General features: G+C 38.2%; 1 protein-coding gene across 9 annotated transcripts in view; it reads left to right on the forward strand.

Moving 5' to 3' along the window:
• MAP3K13 (mitogen-activated protein kinase kinase kinase 13) overlaps positions 1-18914 on the forward strand; it is a 430364-nt gene that overhangs the window by 55642 nt on the left and 355808 nt on the right. The window lies entirely within an intron of this gene.

An 18914-nucleotide genomic window follows, 5' to 3' on the forward strand; every position in this document is an offset into this window, starting at 1 on the left:
CAGTGCATCAATAGGCCTTCATTGCCCAGGCCTAAAGGGATTCTCCTAAAAGTAACTAACTATTGGAATATCAAATCCAACCTGCTATGTTCATGCAAGACTGGGTTAAAATTATTCCAGCCCAAAGAGGTTTTATCCAGTGCTGCTTAAAAATGTGTAAGGAGAAAAATCTGTAACCTTATTTAACCAACAAATATTTCTTGAACATCTCTTTGAGTACTCCACTAGATGCTGAGGACACAGGAATAAAAATGACATAGTTACTGACTTTAAGAAGCTTAGTCTTTAGTGTGGAATCCAAACTTATACATCAGTCATTACAATAGAAATGTGTTAAATATACACAGGATTCTGTGGAAACAGAGGAGGGACCTCCAGCAGATCCAAAAAGGTCATCAAGGGTTTCTGAAGGAAGGAATATTTGAACAAAGTCTTAAAGGATAAGTAGTAGAAAGGAAGAGTTGACAGGACACTCTAGGGAGAGGCTACAGCAAAGTCATGTACCTGTAGGTTAGGAGAATAAGCAGTTCACTTTGGCTAGAGCCTAGAACTAGGAATGGTAGGAAATGAGGACAGAGAAGTTGGTAGGATTGCTTTAGAAATGGCTTTATTTGTCAGGGTAAGAAGTTTGTACTTCATCCAGAGGATTATGAGGAACTTCCTTTACGTATTTTAGGACTTAAGTGTGTATCCTTTCGTCTTTTTTTTTTTTTCTTTCCAAAGATTTTATTTATTCATGAGAGACACACACACACACACACACACACAGAGAGAGAGAGAGAGAGAGAGAGAGAGAGAGGCAGAGACATAGGCAGAGGGAGAAGCAGGCTCCATGCAGGAATCCCAATGCAGGACTCAATTCCGGGACTCTGGTATCACGCCCTGAGTCAAAGGCAGATGCTCAACTGCTAGGCCACTCAGGGATCCTATCCTTTCATCTTCTTATAAGGACACAAGTCATTGGATTTTAAGACCTACTCTATCTAATATGAACTCATTAATTTTAAAAATTACATCTACAAAGTCTCTAATTCCAAATAAGGTCACATTCTAAAGTTCTAGGTGAATATTAATTTGGAGGGACAGTGTGACAGTGGGTTGTGTGGGCAGTGGCAGTGGGTTGAATTCTAGGAAGAGGAGAGGACATGCAGAGATACACATAGAGAAGAGGGCCATATGAAAACAGAGGGAGAGATTGGAGCAAAGCAGCTACAAACCAAAGAATGCCAAGGATTGCCAGGAGCCATCAGATGTTAGGAAGGGGCAAAGAAGGATTCTTTCATAGAGTCTTTAGGGGGAGCATGGCCCAGCTAACATCCTGATTTCACACATCTAGTCTTAAGAGCTATGAGGGAATAAACTTCTGTTGCTTTAAGCTACTTCCTTTGTGTAATTTAGTAGCCTTAGGAAACTATTGTAGGGCAACCCTCTCCAGTCCCCTCCCTCTTGAGGAGTTTTGTACTATCACTCAATAAACTTTGCTTTGCTGCCCATTCCCCCCCAACCCCACCACCACCAAAAAGGAAATTATTGCAGTATTTAATCCACATTCTACTTATTATGTAAATAGAATGACATAATAGACAGAATAGACATAATAATGACTTATTATGTCAGCTCATTGAAGTAGTTTTAAGATATTTTTATTCCTTCAAGAGGCAGAGCCTGAATCCTCTCTCCTTGAATGTGGGCTGGACTTAGGGACTTGCCTCTAATGAATAAAGGGAAAATGAAGGTGTACAGGTTTGAAGACCAGGCCAGTACTTGGCAAACTACACAGTCCATGGGCTGGCTGCCAATTTTTATAAATAAAGTTGTGTTGGAACATACCATGCCCATTTGTTTTTGTATTGATGTGGTTGTTTTTACACTAAAACAACTGAGGTGAACAACTGCAGTAGAGACTTAATGGCATGCAAACCTAAAATATTTACTGTCTAGCCCTTTAAGAAAAAGTTTGCCAATCCCTGAACTAGGTCATAAAAAGCACTGCAGCTTTTTGCTTGCTCTTGATAACTTGCTCTGGGGAAAGCCAGCTGCCTTGTCACGAGGACACTCAGCCAGCCCTGGTGAGAGGTCCACATGGCAAGGAACTGGAGCCTCCTGCAAATAGCCATGTAAGTGAACTGCATCCGTGGTCAACAGCTTGACCAAAACTTCCTGAGACCCTGAGCCAGAACCACCCACCTAAGCTGCTCCCAGATTCTTGACCTTTAGAAAATGTGTGAGGTAATACATGTTTGTTGTTTTAAGCTGCTGAGTTTCGGGGCAGTTTGTTATGCTGCAGTATATAGCCAATCCACTCATCCACCCCTTCTGCAGGGTTGAATGCAGCCTGTAAGCTGCTCTGCATGTCCTATCTGTGCCACAAACTTTTGCTGTTTTAGAAACATACTGGAGAAAGAAACCTTTTTATAACGAAGCTCTCAGATGACATAGATAAGACTTTTAGGAAACAAAGGATAGTGGAAGGCAAGGGTTGTATTTCCTATAGTTTTCATAATTCTCCTTATTAACTAACATAGCACTAGGTGTGATCATGGCCACTGAGTATGACTGTTGCTAACAAAATATTAGGTTTGCTTATTAGCCATGCTTATTTGAGTCATAGGGCAGGATGTTTATTATGTTACTATTATTTATATAAAGAGAATATTAGATAATGCCATTATAATCTTTATTAGGTGTACCTCGAGGATTTTCACTGCTTTCTGTAAGTGTAAACCAAGTCATCTCTAATTGGGATGGTGTTGAGATCCGTGACTATGTTCATTTCCTATTGCTGCATCACAATATTATCACAAACTTAGTGGTAAGAACAACACACATTTATTGCCTCCATTTCTGTGGGAGAGGACTCTGAACATGGCCTAGCTGGACCTTCTGCTTTAGGGTCTTACAATGCTTCAATTAAGGTTTGGCCAGGCTGGATTCTCATCTAGAAGTACTAATGGGATGCTCCTGTGGTTGTTGACTGCATTCAATTCCTTGTGGTTGTAGGCCTGAGAGCTTCAGTTTGGGGAGTTTTCCCCCTTTGGTTGTTATTATTTGTTGGCCAGAGGGTGCCACCAACTCCTAGAAGCCACCATATTTCCTTGCCACGTGGGGTTTCCAAACATGGCCACTCACTTCCTCATAGCTAGCCAGGGAGAGATTTCAGCAAGACAGGCGCTGTTTTTATATAACATCATCACATAATCATGTGCACCTTTTCTGTATTTTATTGATTGGGAGTAAGTCTCATTCACTCTTAGGGAGAGGGATCACACAAAGATGTGAACATTAGAAGTGGAGGTCACGAAGTCACCTTAAGAATATGTTTGTTACAATGGACTTGGTGATCATGCAAATCCTCCCTGCAAGGTGGAGCTAATGTCTCACCAAAGATAATTTACGCATGTAAAAAAAAAAAAAAAAAAAAAAGAATATAGTGCATTGTTTTTTGTTGTTGTTTTTGTTTTTTGTCCTCTGTGCTGCAAATAGATGACATCTAGGAGGGTGTCAAATTAGAAGAATGGAGGGAAAATGAATAGAGATGGGATAAACAAAAAGCAGGGGAGAAAAAATGTATACCTAATTTCAAAACACACCTTCAGGCTGGAAAGTACTGTAGCCTGAAACAGCTTGGCACGCAGCTAGGTAGATTGACCCTGAGCAAAAGGTTCCTGCATATGAGGAGCCTAAGGTACTGTCGCCAGTAGCATAAAGGGAGCTCATTTCCACAAGGTTACAGATATAATGTAAAAAGTTCTATTATTTTTTCCTCCTCAATCATACCTGCATAGGTGGTATTCAAGTTTTAGTAAGACCATAGAATAAGAAGGGTAACAGTAGATGTTATAGATCCCAAATCTCCCTTGATGTGTGACATGCATTTATTCATTCAGTGAATTTATATTGAATCCTTACCATATGCAAGGCCCTTTGCTGGTGCTACTTAGTCTTATATATGTTTATGGTGTGTGGCAATGGAAAGAGTCACCATATACTGACTACACCTGCCATGGGTGTGGGGGAGGAGTAGAGGCAGATGTGCCTAGGTCTGCCAGTCCTGACATATAAGAAGCTTCTCTTATAAGAAGCTTGGTGGCAAAGACAGGAAAGTGAGAAGGTAAGTCACAGGAAATTCTTGAAAGAGAGAGCCATGAACATGGCAAAGGAGAAGGCTAGCCAATGAGAAACTGAAGATAATATATTTATCTGTGCACAAAGAATCTGATAGTAAGTCCTCAGTTATATCAGTTGTCTTACCTCTCTCTTTACACAGTCTCTCATTTAAAAAAATTTTTTTTAAACATATACCATTCTGTGTGTTATACGTAGTAGTAAACACTATGGTAACCAATGGTAACCAAACTGAATACATCCCTGACCTGTTACCGTTTATGCTTCCTCCAGCTTGGAACATCATTAGCCATTTCAACAATCCCTTCCTCCCAGTCTTACTTCCTCTATTCTTTGTCAACTTTTGGCCCTTTCTCCTCTGACTGTGCTCAACCCCGAGTGCTTCCCTAATCATGTTTTCTGGTGCCATGACCGTTTCGCTTCCTCAGTTGGGTCCTCACTGCTGATTAGTGACCTTTAGTTCATATCTACCAGAGTAGCTATCCAAACCTCTTCTGTTCCCTATGATTCCAGCTTTGTCATCCTTGTTCACAGGTGACTGTGCCCACTGAGGGGTTTCCCAACTTCCTTTCTACTCCTCTCATAATCTTCTATTGCCATCCTCACTTTTCTGTTTTCTTGTAAAACAAAGTAAGTAAATACACACCCCTTCTCTTCAAGGCTTTTTAGTCCCAAACCCCCTCCTACCTCCTCAAAGCCTATGCTAGTCATGGCCATCTCTCATTCTGGTGAAAAGATATATGACCTAATACAGCATAATAGATTACAAAATTGTTTCTAGGCTGTGTCTTGAAATTTGATATCTCCTTTAAAATTACTGGGGAAAAAACTGTAACAAGTTTTTAAAGTTAGGATAATTTAAATAAATTAAAATAACAATGAGCACTTATTAGCAGCTTTCAAAACTATTTTTTCCAAAGGTAATACATTTGTGCTTCATAGATAATTTAGAAATTTAGATTAAAAGAGGAAAAAAATAAAATCATTCCTATCCCTAATACAGAGATAACCATAGTTAATAATATATATGGTCTTCTACATGTGTATATGTATGTATTGGATCACACAGTACCTATTATCATGTTACCTTCCTTTTTTCATACTTTGTCATGAATATTTTTATTTTTCTTACATATTTTAGTAAAAAATGTACAAAAGGTTTTAAATATTCTATTGCATAGTTTTACCTTTATTTATTTATTTTAAATATTTTATTTATTTATTCATGAGAGACACAGAAAGAGAAGCAGAGAAATAGGCAGAGGGAGAAGCAGACTCCCTGTGGGGAACCTGATGCAGGACTAGATCCCAGGACCCTGGGATCACACCCTGAGCCAACCAGGTGCCCCTTACCATAATTTTATTTAATAAATCTTCTCCTTAGGAGTATTCTGTTATTTCTAGTAATTTTTTGTTTTAAATGATTATGTAATGAAATCTTTATAGCTAGACCCCTTTTGCAAATTTCTGGTTACTTGTTTAGAGTAAACTCCTTAAAGTTGAATTTTGGATCAAAGGGTATTTACAATGTAAGCGTACTGATACCTCTTGTGAAATAATTGTACTTTTAAAAAGTTGTGACATTTAACCATCAGAGGTGTGTAAGAGTGTATATTTGATGGTAGCTACATTTGTGGTGAGCAGAGCATAATGTATAGAGTTGTCCAATCACAATGTTGTACACCTAAAACTAATGTAACATTGTCAGCTATACTCAAGGAAAAAAAAGGGGGTGGTCTGTTTTCCCACGTCTTTTTATACCATATATAAAAAAGCAATCTTAGCCACTTTGCAAGGAGAATCTGGCATCTTACTTTGTTTTAATCTGCAGTTTTTTGATACTGAATTTACACATTTTTCTCACTGGTCATTGCATCTCTATTTTTGTGAATTGCCTGTTCATGAACCTTTTCCTCCTTTCCCAACTTCGTTTGTATGTTTATCTACCTTGATGATTTTTGAACTCACAGTTGTTCAAGTTAGTAAAATTATATTTTCTACTTCAGTTTTCCAGTAGTTCTGAGTCGGGTTTTTCTCAACACAAAAGATAGATTTTCTCTGGTCTATCTTATATGCAAAAACTAGTCTGTCAAGCTGTGGCTTGTTCTTAGCTTATTTAACCTCTTTATGCAACATATTGATCTGCATTCAAGGTTCTGGAATAATTAGTAGCTTCATTAAAAGTAAAACCTAATCACATTGATCTCAGTCTACTTGTCTGACTTATAAGTTATTCTTCAGTAATATACTGCATTTTGTCTTTAAAATTCTTCAAGCATATTTTTCAAGTTTGCAGTAGGTGGCAGCAGCAGAAAATGTTCTTTCATTTGCTTCAAAATGTAATTAGGCATTTATAGGGGACAGAATAAAGGAACTGCCCTAAATGTGAAGAGCTTTGTGATGAAAGCCACTCAGAAATGTACATTCAGCATGAAGTATGTATTTCATAGCTCAGCTAAGAAGTCAGCACTCACAAATACTCTTCCTTAGAAGATGCATTTTATTTTTCAGATGTTGCAGTGCTGACTAACTAAAGTTTGACTATTTTTTTTTCTGGAATCTTATTCTCCCCTCACATACATATTCTCATATTTATAGTGAGAGCAACTTCAAGGTACCAGCCTCTCTTCGAGAGGAATGGCCTTTTGAACAATGATGTTTAATGCAGAGTTCTGAGTAATTTAATACACAAAAATCATCAAGGTAGATAAACATACAAAGCTAAGAAAATATGGCCTTTTTAGGCCACTGCTTCATTATGGGTGGTCTTCAGTGGGGCTTCACTTTGCTAAATTAAAATTTCAGGGCCGGACACCTGGGTGGCTCAGTGGTTGAGAGTCTGCCTTTGGCTCAGTTCACGATCCCAGAATCCTGGGATCTAGTCCCGTATTAGGCTCCCCGCAGACAGCCTGCTTCTCCCTCTGCCTATGTCTTTGCCTCTCTCCCTCTCTCTCTGTGTCTCTCATGAATAAATAATAGTCTTTTAAAATTTTTAAATTAAATTTCAGGACCAATGTGTATTTCAAGAGTATTTATAATAATGTTCTTTAGGTCTTCATACTCCCCCTGAAGTTGAATAAGCATTGTCTGTGATCCTTTCACATACTGACAGGGGCAACCAACACCACAACAGGGGACTTGGGAACACATCTGCTTTTGTTTCTAGATGACAAGGACAGGTAGATATCACGTTCCAGAGGCCAGAAGAGGTAGCTGTAAGATAGGCTCTGCAGTTGTGGGTTTTGAGGGGAAAGAGGAACACCTGCTTACTATGGCTAATTGAAATTTAATGATGATTTTGATGGCAGCAAGATCAGATTATTCTCAACTAGGAGCAGCCAGACGCTGTAGGAAAAAAATGGAACTGTAAGCAATGGCTTCCTAGTCTACCATTTCTTTTTTTTTATTTTTTTTATTTTTTATGACAGTCATACAGAGAGAGAGAGAGAGGCAGAGACACAGGCAGAGGGAGAAGCAGGCTCCATGCACCGGGAGCCCGATGTGGGACTCGATTCCGGGTCTCCAGGATCGCGCCCTGGGCCAAAGGCAGGCGCCAAACCGCTGCACCACCCAGGGATCCCCCCTAGTCTACCATTTCTTAAGATTGTCTCAGAATGAAAAAGAACAGAGTAGGATTCAAGAACAAAGTGAAGGTGATCTGGAGTGGTTTTTCCAACTCTGAAGATTAAGGGGTGTTTTTTTGAGGAGGGTTTGGGAGCATTCTTTCACCCTTAATTCCATCCCAGCTCACACTCTATATGTGAACATGTAAAAACAAAGGAGAGTTTCTAGTCCTAGACTGTAAGGTTCTTCAGGGTAGAGACTATGAATTTATTACCAGTTCCCAGTTCAATACCAGCACATACTGAATGCACAGCAAGCTTTTATGAATGTCTAAATGAAGTTAGCTACCCCAGAGCAACTCCCTCCTTGCCTTCTTTCCTTTCATACCTCCCTAAAACTGCCCCCTTTCTTCACGTGCTCTGTAGCAGACTCTGCTCACAGTGACACATGCATTAACTCTTTCTCCCCAGCAAGAGTATAGCTTACCAGAGAGGTTTCTGGTAAAGAATGGCTGTTGTTGACTAGTCAACATAGAAGAGATGCCTAGGCTAAAGGCCTTTGGGGGTGGTTTTTAAAAAGATTAAAGCATGAAAACTTCCTAGGCTAGGGGAAAAAAGGAATTTTGTAAGAATAGAAAATACAGGGATGTCTGGGTGGCCCAGTGGTTGAGCATCTGCCTTTGGCTCAGGTGGTGATCTCAGGGTCCTGGGATTGAGTCCTGCATCTGGCTTCCCATGGGAAGCCTGCCTCTCCCTCTGCCTGTGTCTCTGTCTCTGTCTCTCTCTCTCTCTGCGTCTATCGTGAATAAATAAAGTCTTAAAAAAAAAGAATTGAAAATATATTTTCAGGACCTGGCATGTTTAATTAGGTTTCAACAAAGCGCTCAAGAGTTGATTCAAGTATCCAATGCCCAATCCTGTTATTGGGCATAAACTGCTTCTATAATACTTGAATGACCATTTCCACTTATAGCTTGTTGGATCAGTGACTAATTGTTTGGGTCTATGTTCTTGTTTCTTTGTCCTTGTTTTAGTAGTACCATCTAGTTATCCTAGACTTTTCTCTTGTGTTAGATTTCAGATACCTTTGAGAAAACACGTGACTTTTAAAAATGCTTGTTGGCTTTCCTTTAGAACTGAGGACAGTAAAAAAAAAAAAAAAAAAAAAAGAACTGAGGACAGTATTCCATGTCCCAGGAGTACTGAGTGAATCTTAACTGTGTCAAGAAAAGAAAGAGGTAGCATTAGTGGTCACTGTTATCTTACAGAGAGACAGGATAATGTACTACAAAAACACTCAGGAGACCTGGGATCAGTTCCTGGCCCTGGCACAAATTCCAAGACTATGGAGAAATCTCTCAACCTCAATTTCTCCATATGTAAAAAAGAAAAAGAAAAAGAGAGAGAGAGAGAGAGTAGATCTGACTTTTAAGGTTTCTCGCAGGTTCTTGATCCTCTGAGTCAGTATTTCTTCTCCAGATGTCTGGAACAATCATTTCTTTTTCGTCCCATTTAGGAAATAGCCATATAATACTTGATAACAGAATACATTAGTTGGGATACAGACTAAACAGCAGGAACAATCTCAACAAAATTTGGTGGCTCAGAAAAGGAAGACTGTTCTTTCAGCCTTCATTAACAATCTTAAAGTAGGCAGGTATTTCAGCACAAATAGAGGACACTGATTTATTAGAACATTCAAAGCCCAAAGTTAATTGTTTTGTTGCTCTACTATTGCCTGGGAGTATTATCATCTGCATAGTAGATGCTGATTTAGCACTGGAAGGAAGAGAGTCCAGGACCAGCAGCTTCACTTCTTGGATAAGAAGACTTGGAATTTGCCTCACTTCCACTCATGTCCCATTGGCTAGAACTCAGTCATGTGATCACATCTACAACCAGGAGAATAAAGTCTTTAGCAGCATAGCATGCACCCACCTTAAACTTTAAGAGTGGGGGAGGGTTAGGGTTCTATAACTAAAAGGAAAGAGAAAAGATTGAATACTGGGGGACAGACTCTGCTTTCTCTTATAATTTTAAGCCACGATAACAATTTATATTTTGCTGTTATTGTGCTTTTATCTTATTTAATGAAATAGTCTGAGATTGGGATCTGTGATTTATTCATATATATATACACACATACCCAGATAAACACACACATACCCAGCACATGTCAAGTTGTCTTGAGCATAAATGGCATTCAACCAAAATGTGTATAGTTGATTTATATATAGATTTTTCAGGGTATTAAGTAAGCACGATGTTGGCACCACCTTCACCAATATCCTGCTCCATCTACTTATTGCTTGTTTACTGAATGTTACATGTAAAACTTTATTATTTTTTTTAAAGATTTTATTTATTTATTTGACACAGAGAGAGAGAGAGTGAAGGAGCGCAAGCAGAGGGAGAAGCAGGCAGAGGAAGAGGGGAGAAGCAGGCTTTCTGTGGGGCAGGGAGCCTGATGCAGGACCAGGAGCCTGATGTGGGGCTCGATCCAAGGACCCAGGGATCAGGACCTGAGCCAAAGGCATATGTTTAACCACCTGAGCCACCCAGGCACCTCACATGTAAAACTTTAATTCTCAATCTAGTTAAGGAGAGTAGATTGGAACCAATGAAGTAGTAAAAATTTTTAAATATGTGTAGATAGGTAGATGGATTGGGAGCAGGTTGCTACTAATAGCAGCTATTAGTAGCAAAGATGATATTATTTTCCTATTTGGGGATAGTGTGATTACATGTAATAGGAAACCAAGAGCTTTCCAGTGTGGCTTCATCATTTGGTTCTAAGTATATTCCCTAGACATCACATATATTTATATAATATAAACTTCAAAACAGATACTTCCCTAAAATATTGTTGGGCTCTGTCTTCTCTGTTTCCTTCACTAGTATTCTTAATAAAGAACTAACTATGGTGCTGAGTGTGAATCTATGTGGTAGGAGCCTATTTACAGATAGTCTTGTAAGTCTCCTTTTAAAAACAGCCCAGTTTGGGGGCACCTGGGTGGCTCAGTTGGTTAAGCATCTGCCTTCTGCTCAGATTATGATCTTGGGGTCTCAAGATCAAGCCCTGCATCAGGCTCCCTGCTCAGCAGGGAGTCTCCCTCTCCCTCTGGCCCTTCCTCCCTCTTGTACTCTCTCTCTCTCCCTCATTGTCTAAAATAAATAAAATCTTTAAAAACAGGCAGTTTTGATTTAGTGTTAACATGTTATCCATTCTGACTTCCGGTTCTGTATCTACTGCTCTTGTAGGCTATAATCCTGTATTGGAATGAAAAGTACTAGTATGTGCTTTACCATTTTTTTGTTTTGTTTTGTTTTTTTGTTTTGTTTTGTTTTTGTTTTGTTTTTAAAGATTTTATTTATTTATTCATGACAGACACAGAGATAGAGAGAGAGAAGCAGAGACACAGGCAGAGGGAGAAGCAGGCTCCATGCAGGGAGCCCGATGTGGGACTCAATCCCAGGTCTCCAGGATCATGCCCTGGGCTGAAGGCGGAGCTAAACCACTGGGCCACCTGGGCTGCCCTGTTTTTTGTTTTGTTTTTGTTTTTGTTTTTTGCTTTACCAGTTTTACATTTGGTCTGAACTATCTTTGAACAACTGTCTTTATTCTCTCATATCCAGTTTCCCCAAATCCTTCCTCTTCGAGGTCCAGTTCCAGTTTGCCTCCTTTGTATAACAGACTATAACCACCCAGCCCCAAATAATCACTGTATCAGAAAGAGAAGACCTAGTTCAAACCCTGGCAAACTGCAGCATAAGGACAGAGTATGTTTGTTTAAGGACAAGCCTTTATTCCTTTTACAAACATGCCAATTTGCCAAAGACAAGTAAACGGCAAGTACTGGCTATCGTCTGGACCAGGAAGAGTGGTTTCCAGCCTTTATTCAGCCTCACCCCACATTCCCAAAGCCCTCGTTGAGCCTCAACCCCAGACATCTTTGCTCTTTCTTTGTTCTTGGGACATTTTTCTCCAAAGGACAGTATACCTTTTTTCTAAAAGCTTTGATCTTATGTCAACAGAGGGCAACAGAGAGCACCACTCTGTAGACTAACCTGCAGATCTCAAAGTTGGACAGTCCCAATCCCCTCTAGTGCCTAGGGAGACAAAGCTGGGGGACCTTTTTTTTTTTCTTAAGCTATGACAGACTGGTTGCTGTTATAGGAATGCAGAGTGCTACACATTTTGCATTATGTAGAAAAGTCCTATCAAGCAAGAATATTCTCACCCCCAAATGTTGGTTAGCTTTCTTCTAGTATTGTTCTCTAATCTCAAGTGAAACATCCCTGTCTACCTTGCTGATTTAGCACTTTCTCTGTTTAGTGTAGTTGTTCATGTCACCCAAGCTCCTTGAGATAAAGTACTGGCTTTTTCATATTTGCATTGTTACTTTTTTCACTTTTAATTTTTAGTCATTGAGTGATTATAGAATCTTTAATGGGGGAGGGGCAAGGGGTAATGGATACAATTTAAAAGTAGAGTCAGTAGGTTACAGAGTCTAGATAGAGCAAGATTAGATGAGCCCATCTTCCTGAGCCTTCATTTTCTCACATATAAAATAGGACTAATATCTACCCTATTTTCAAGTACTTTGTAAATTGTAAAAGTACAGGATTGTTTACAAAGAATGTCTATGGTAGATTTGTTCCCCATCATTATTCCTGGAATTTAGATATGCTATATTTTAAAAGAACACACTTATATAAGGAAGATGTTTTAGCACAAAAGGCATGGCCAGCTTTGTGCCATGTGTTCACTCTCGGAGCCCTAGCTTCCGGTGACTTCAGCTCCTTCCGAATGACCTGACTGATGGTGATGGATAGAGCGTGATGGATGGAGAGTGTTCTCAAATGCAGAAGATGCAGGAGCCGACTAAAAACAAAATGGCAGATGCTCACTATTCCTACATTTTGCTCTTTAGTTCTATTCCTTGCCCTGTGAAGCTAAAGTGGAAATGCCAACCTCTATCTAGCTAAAGGAGATGAGAAATTAAAACAGGTTCAGAAGAATAGAAGTTAGATAGTTTACATGACCTCTCAGCAGCTACACCTCTCAGCAGTACAAATTCTATGTGGAAGAATAAAGTAATGTATAAATTTTCCTTTTACTCTTTCAGTATGGAAAGTGCCTTTATAAACTCAAGGTATTATTTTTAGCCCCATAGAGGTTAGGTTTATGGTACCTTGCCAAATTTCATATATCATGGAATGGTATATTTCAGGGATGCTAAATATTTTATTAATTGAAAAATCCATTTGCTTTTGATTTATTTCAGTGCATCTTCACTATTATCAGAGAAGAATTCTTACATCTTTCGTTTGTAATCATTCTTTTGACAGGAATAATACATTAAAACTTCATTAAGCAAAAAAAAAAACTTCACTAAGCTGTTAAGATTTATACTAAATAGCATATAAAATCTCTGAGCAATTGCTTTTCTCTGGCTAACTAGATGTTTTATTATATGTTGATAAAAAATATTAAACACCTCAAATCTACTTAACTCAAAATAGTTTTCAAAGTTTGCCAGTATGATGCATATGTTTAGGGTTTTCTTTTATCATAAAGATGATTGTAGAATTTATGGACTTGAGACTTTCATCTTTTGAAAAGTTAATAGATGCTTAGTGTACACTTTTATGTACAGTCTGTTTTAAGAAGGATTTGAAGTCCTTACCATGAAATATGTGTTAAATCAGGTTAATAAAAGGGAAATCAACCCAAAGCAGGAAAGGGAAAGCAAATATGCTAACCACGAAAGCTAAAATAGATAGAGAAAAAAAAAATAGAGATATATAGATTGACGGATAGACTGATTTGAGCATAAAGTTGGCTTTAAGTGTCCCACCCACAGGGACAAAAACATGGAAATTCAGTGGATTACATTGTTCTTATTGAAAATGTGGGTGCCTAATAACTTTTTGAGAACAGGAAACTTTTCTCCAGTATTAAGTTCTAAAATGAGTTCTTCGTGTGAATTCCTTGCATCTGAGACATCGTGCCAGGTAAAGGACAACACAGAAACAATATTGCTGTTCCTTATAATTCTGGATACAAGCAAAGCCATAACACAAAAGGGTAACTCTGTGACAATGATTCTGCTAAGGGGCACTAGGCTAATAATATTTAGGTAACAGGTAACTTTCTGATGATCTGATGATCTCCTTTGATACAAGGATAAATTTTAGCGATCTTTAAAATAATTTTTTTGTCAGATGTTTCTTAAAAATCGCTTTCTCAGCTAGGCATTTCATGGGAGCTAGACAGCAATAGCAACAACAACAAAATTGAAGTCATAGTTTGCTGTGTCAAACCATATACACCTTGAAAACAGGGAAAATTCGAGTTAAAATTTTTTTTTTTTAAGATTTTGTTTATTTATTCATGAGAGACACAAAGAGAGGCAGAGACATAGGCAGAGGGAGAAGCAGGCTCCCTGCAGGAAGCCCCATGCAGGACTAGATCCCAGGACCCCCGGAGCACAACCTGAGCCGAAGGCAGATGTGCTTAACTGCTGAGGCACCCAAGAGTTAACATTCTGAAAGTAAAGAATTTCAGCCAGGGTTCTCACCTAGTAGGTTGTTTTCCATATTAGTTCAAATGATTGTATATAAACTACAGGTTTACTGGAGAAATTTAGCATTTTGTTTTTGTTTTCTTGATGAAGAGAATTTTTGGCCACCCAGCTTAACCTCCTGAGCGTTCCCCCACTCAGATGCAGATCTCAGAGAGTAATCTCCAGTCTCCTAAAGGAAAATGATTTGGATGAGCTTTTTTTTGGAAGATGTGTCCCTGATATGTAGTATTTTTAAAGAATTTCCTACAAAGGTCTGTTCAAGCTTACTGTAAGCAAAATAAAGATGTTTTGTTTTTCCCTGTGGTTTTTAATCCCTGGATCTGCACAGTTGTTGAAATTTCCCTTGCTGAGAATAGAGGGGCCCATGGTATTTGAATAATAACAGCAACAATAACAATAAAACCGAACGCCTACCCATATCATTTGCTCAGTATCTTCTATATTACAGGTTCTGTGCTAGTTTTCTCATGTATTATTTTTTTTTTAAAGATTTTATTGATTTATTCCTGAGAGACAGAAGCAGAGACATAGATGGAGAAGCAGGCTCCATGCAGGGAGCCCGATACAGGACTCGATCCCGGGATTCAAGGATCACGCTCTGAGCCAAAGGCAGATGCTTAACCGCTGAGCCACCCAGGCGTCCCTCTCATGTATTATTTTAACTTTCACATAATAGGCATGGCCTATTATTATCCCCATTTTAGTAATGAGAACACTGAAACTCCAATTTACCTGAACTTATGTAACTTATGTAACTAAGAGTCAGGATTTGAACCCAGATCTCTTAACTAGCTTTTAATTACTACATACTGGTGCCTGTGGAAGAAATCTGAATCTTCATGCATTAGCCTTAAGTTCATTATCTTCTTTCTTTTTCGTGGTATTTCTGACAAAAATTGTCACTGGGTCATTATACTTTGAACTTCTTTTAGATCCTGGCTTAAATGAGTCATTTTCCTTTAAAAAACACAATTTTTCTCAAAAAAAACAATCCTAGAATAGCCATATTTTTATAGCAGAATAATTGTACCTTAACTTCTATTCTTAGATTGTCTTCTAATAATGAGGTTTGAATATCTTCTTGGAAAACAAGACCAGACTTATCTTCCAGTTGTTCCTGAGATTTGAAGAGGTTCATTTGATTCCTAAAACTGCTTACTCACCTACTAATGGCTTTGTAGTTCTCCCACTTAGCATGCCCCCATGCTGAAATAAAAAATTACTTGTGATGACTTGGCCTCATATCTCTAGAGTTGCAGTGTCCCATATAATGACTATCAGCTAGCCACATATGACTATTTATTTTAAATTTTAAATGAACTAAAATTAAATATAATTTAAAATTCAGACCCCCAATCACAGTAGCCACATATTCAATTCTAAACAGTCATAGGTGGCTACTGTCGTAGTGCAAATTATAGAACATTTCCATCATTGCAGGAAGTTCTTGGGCAGTGCTACTGTAGAGTGTATACTTCTCATGGCCCCCTTTCCTTACCTTCCTTATGTTATAAAAACAACAATGGCTTCTTCCAAGAATGACCTCTACAATTTCTGTAATTTGGGGGAGGTAACATATCTTCCCGATGATTTCCCATGATATTCAACAGTAGAAATTCAACAGTAGAAATTGGCTCTATTGATATTTCTGTGGCTCAGGGAAGCACACTAACACAGATCAAGTTCATCTTACTAAAATGGCAACTCCACAGAGCCAGCTCATTTTTATTTGCCAGATTACACATTGAGCCAGCTTCTTAGGTGGCTGTGTTTAGAACCGTTTATAGACTGTTTTTTTGAACTGCATCAGAGACTACCCTGATCCCTGGTAGACTTGTTGAGTAATGATGTTGCTGTCAAACCTTACAGCAAATTGGGTTGGCTTCCATAACAGAGTTGGCCATCTTGTTCACATGTTCCACAAAAAAGCTGCCTCCTTCTATCAGTTAGTCTGTATTATTTTGGAAGAAAAAAAGATTTTTAAAAAATAAATCTGATTCTTTTAGTGTATCCTGGTTAGTTTTGATTGTTGTTAAGAGACAGAGATGCATATTCTTAATTCCTTCCCACTTATGTCCTACAGTAATCTTGGTACATGGACATATTGATATAAGCCAATGTAGTATAGTATATACTACATTCCTAGTGCCTACTAGGGAGGTACCAGTATTGTTGGCTTGAGCATTCCTATCTTATGGGGGTAAACTTCTTTGGTCTGTCTTTTCCATAGGGATGTTACACAATAAGCTCCTTTAGAAAAATCTGTTGAATATGTTATTTGTCAATGATATTCTATTGTTTGGTATATAGAACAGTGCCCCAAACATCTTTGCTATATGTAAAATAGTCCTGGAAAGTTTTGTTTCCTTTTGTTTTTCCCAACGAGCTAAGCAGTCTGCAGCACTCATTCATGTCAGGCTTGAACCCTCCTTAGTCACACAGAAGCAGGCAACTACTCTCCTCTCAGCTGTACAAATAGTCTGATTAAGAGATAGAGTAAGATCTCTGTTCAGAATGTTCTTGGTCATTGGACACCTCTTAACCGAGGCATTGTATTAACCACTGTTGTCCCAGTTTCAGGGATTTCCCAAGCTCAAAAAAGCTGTTATCAGTTTTAGTAATGTATTGGTAATCATGAAGTAAAATGATAGAGTACAGGGGAAGTGAATCACATCAATCTCTACTTTTGTGTGACTCCTGACATTTTTTTTTTAAAAGAGTAAAGAAATGTCATGATTTATTTATTTATTTATTTTGCTATTGTGTTTTATGAGTTACTTCTATATTTTGGAAATTAACCATTTATCAGATATATATGTTTTACAAATGTTTGTGCTGCCGATTCTGCAGGTGACATTTTCATTGTGTTGATTAAAGTTTTTTAGTTTGATATAGTCTCACTTGTCTGTTTTTGCTTTTGTTGCTTGTGCTTTTGGTGTCATTTCAAGAAATTATTGCCAAAACCATGTCAAGAATGGGGAAAGGTCTTGAATAGATGTTTCTTCAAAGAAGACATACAAATGACCAATAGGCACATGAAAAGATACCCAACATCCTTAATTATCAGAGAAATGCAAAGCAAAACCACAGTGAGATATCATGTTACATCTCTTAGAATGGCTATTATTTAGAAAAGGAGAACACATGTTGGGAAGGTTTGGAGAAAATAGAACCTTTGTATGCTGTTGGTGGGAATGTAAAATGGTGCAGCAACTATGGAAAACAGTATGGAGATTCTTCATAAAATTAAAAATAGAACTATTATATGATTCAGCAATCCCACTTCTGGTTATATGCCCAAAAGAATTGAAATCAGGATCTCCACGAGATACCTGCACACCCATCCATGTTCATTGTAGCACTATTCACAATAGCCAATATATGGAAGACAACCCAAGTGTCCACTGACAGATGAAAGGATAAAGAAAATGTGGTGTATACGTACAATGGAATATTTTTCAGCCTTAAAAAAGGAAATTCTGTCATTTGCAACAACATGGATGAGTCTGAAGGACATTATGCCAAGTGAAACAAGGCAGTCACAAAAAGACAAATACTGTATGATTCCACCTAATGAGATTTTGAAAATAGTCAACCTCGTAAAAGCAGAGAGTACAATAGTGGTTGCCAGAGATGGGAGAGAGTGAAATAGAAGTTGTTATTCAACGGGTATAAAGTTTCAGTTATACTAGATGAGTAAGTTCTAGAGATCTGCTCCACAACATAGTGCTTATAGTTAACAATGTGATATTATATTGTGCACTTCAAAACTTGCTAAGAGGGTAGATCTCATGTGAAGTATTCTTACCATAAAACAAACCAAAAAACCACAAAGGAACACAAGGAAACCCTGTGATATATCTACTGTATTAACTGTGGGGATGGGGTCATGGGTGTTTGCATAATTCTAAGCTCATCAAATTGTACACATTACATATCTGCAGTTCTTTGTATATCAATTATATCTCAATAAAGCTGGTAAAATTTTTTAAATTAGAAAAATTCTTTTAAATGTCATCAGCTCTTGTGAATTTAATATAGTTGTTTTTGCTGTTTATAATAAGGCATCCTATTAAAACCAAAACATTTAAAAAATATTTTTATTAATTTGAGAGAGAGAGAGAAAGCACAAGCAGGGGCAAGGGGCAGAGGGAAAAGGAGAAGAAGGCTCTCTGCTGAGTTGTGGGACTGGATCCCAGGACCCCGGGGATCATGACCTGAGGTGAAGGCAGACGCTGAACTGCTTAACCGACTGAGCCACCCAGGCGCCCGGAGCTATGTCTTAATGATGAAATATTTACCTACCTTATTTACCTACCATATTTAAATGTGGTAGTAAATTACTCTTCCACACCCACTTTGATGCTTCACAAAGGTCAGCTAGATGATATTGTTCTTTAAAAAATAATTATATGTATGTAATATTGTCTTAAATATTTATATTTCTTAATCACTGAGTTATTATTTCCCATTATTATTTCCCTACTGTTTTGGCTTCTACAAGCCTTGGTGTGCAGGGCATGCATTTCTCCCTGGTCACTAGTTTTAGAAACTATTTCCCTGACTTTGATTTGTTTTTTTATCACATCGGAGCAGGCACATTGCTGAAATGCAAGAAAGGAGTTAAAGAAAATAG

The sequence above is a fragment of the Canis lupus genome, chromosome 34 (genome assembly GCF_003254725.2).
Source record: "Canis lupus dingo isolate Sandy chromosome 34, ASM325472v2, whole genome shotgun sequence".
Classification (NCBI taxonomy): Eukaryota; Metazoa; Chordata; class Mammalia; order Carnivora; family Canidae; genus Canis; species Canis lupus.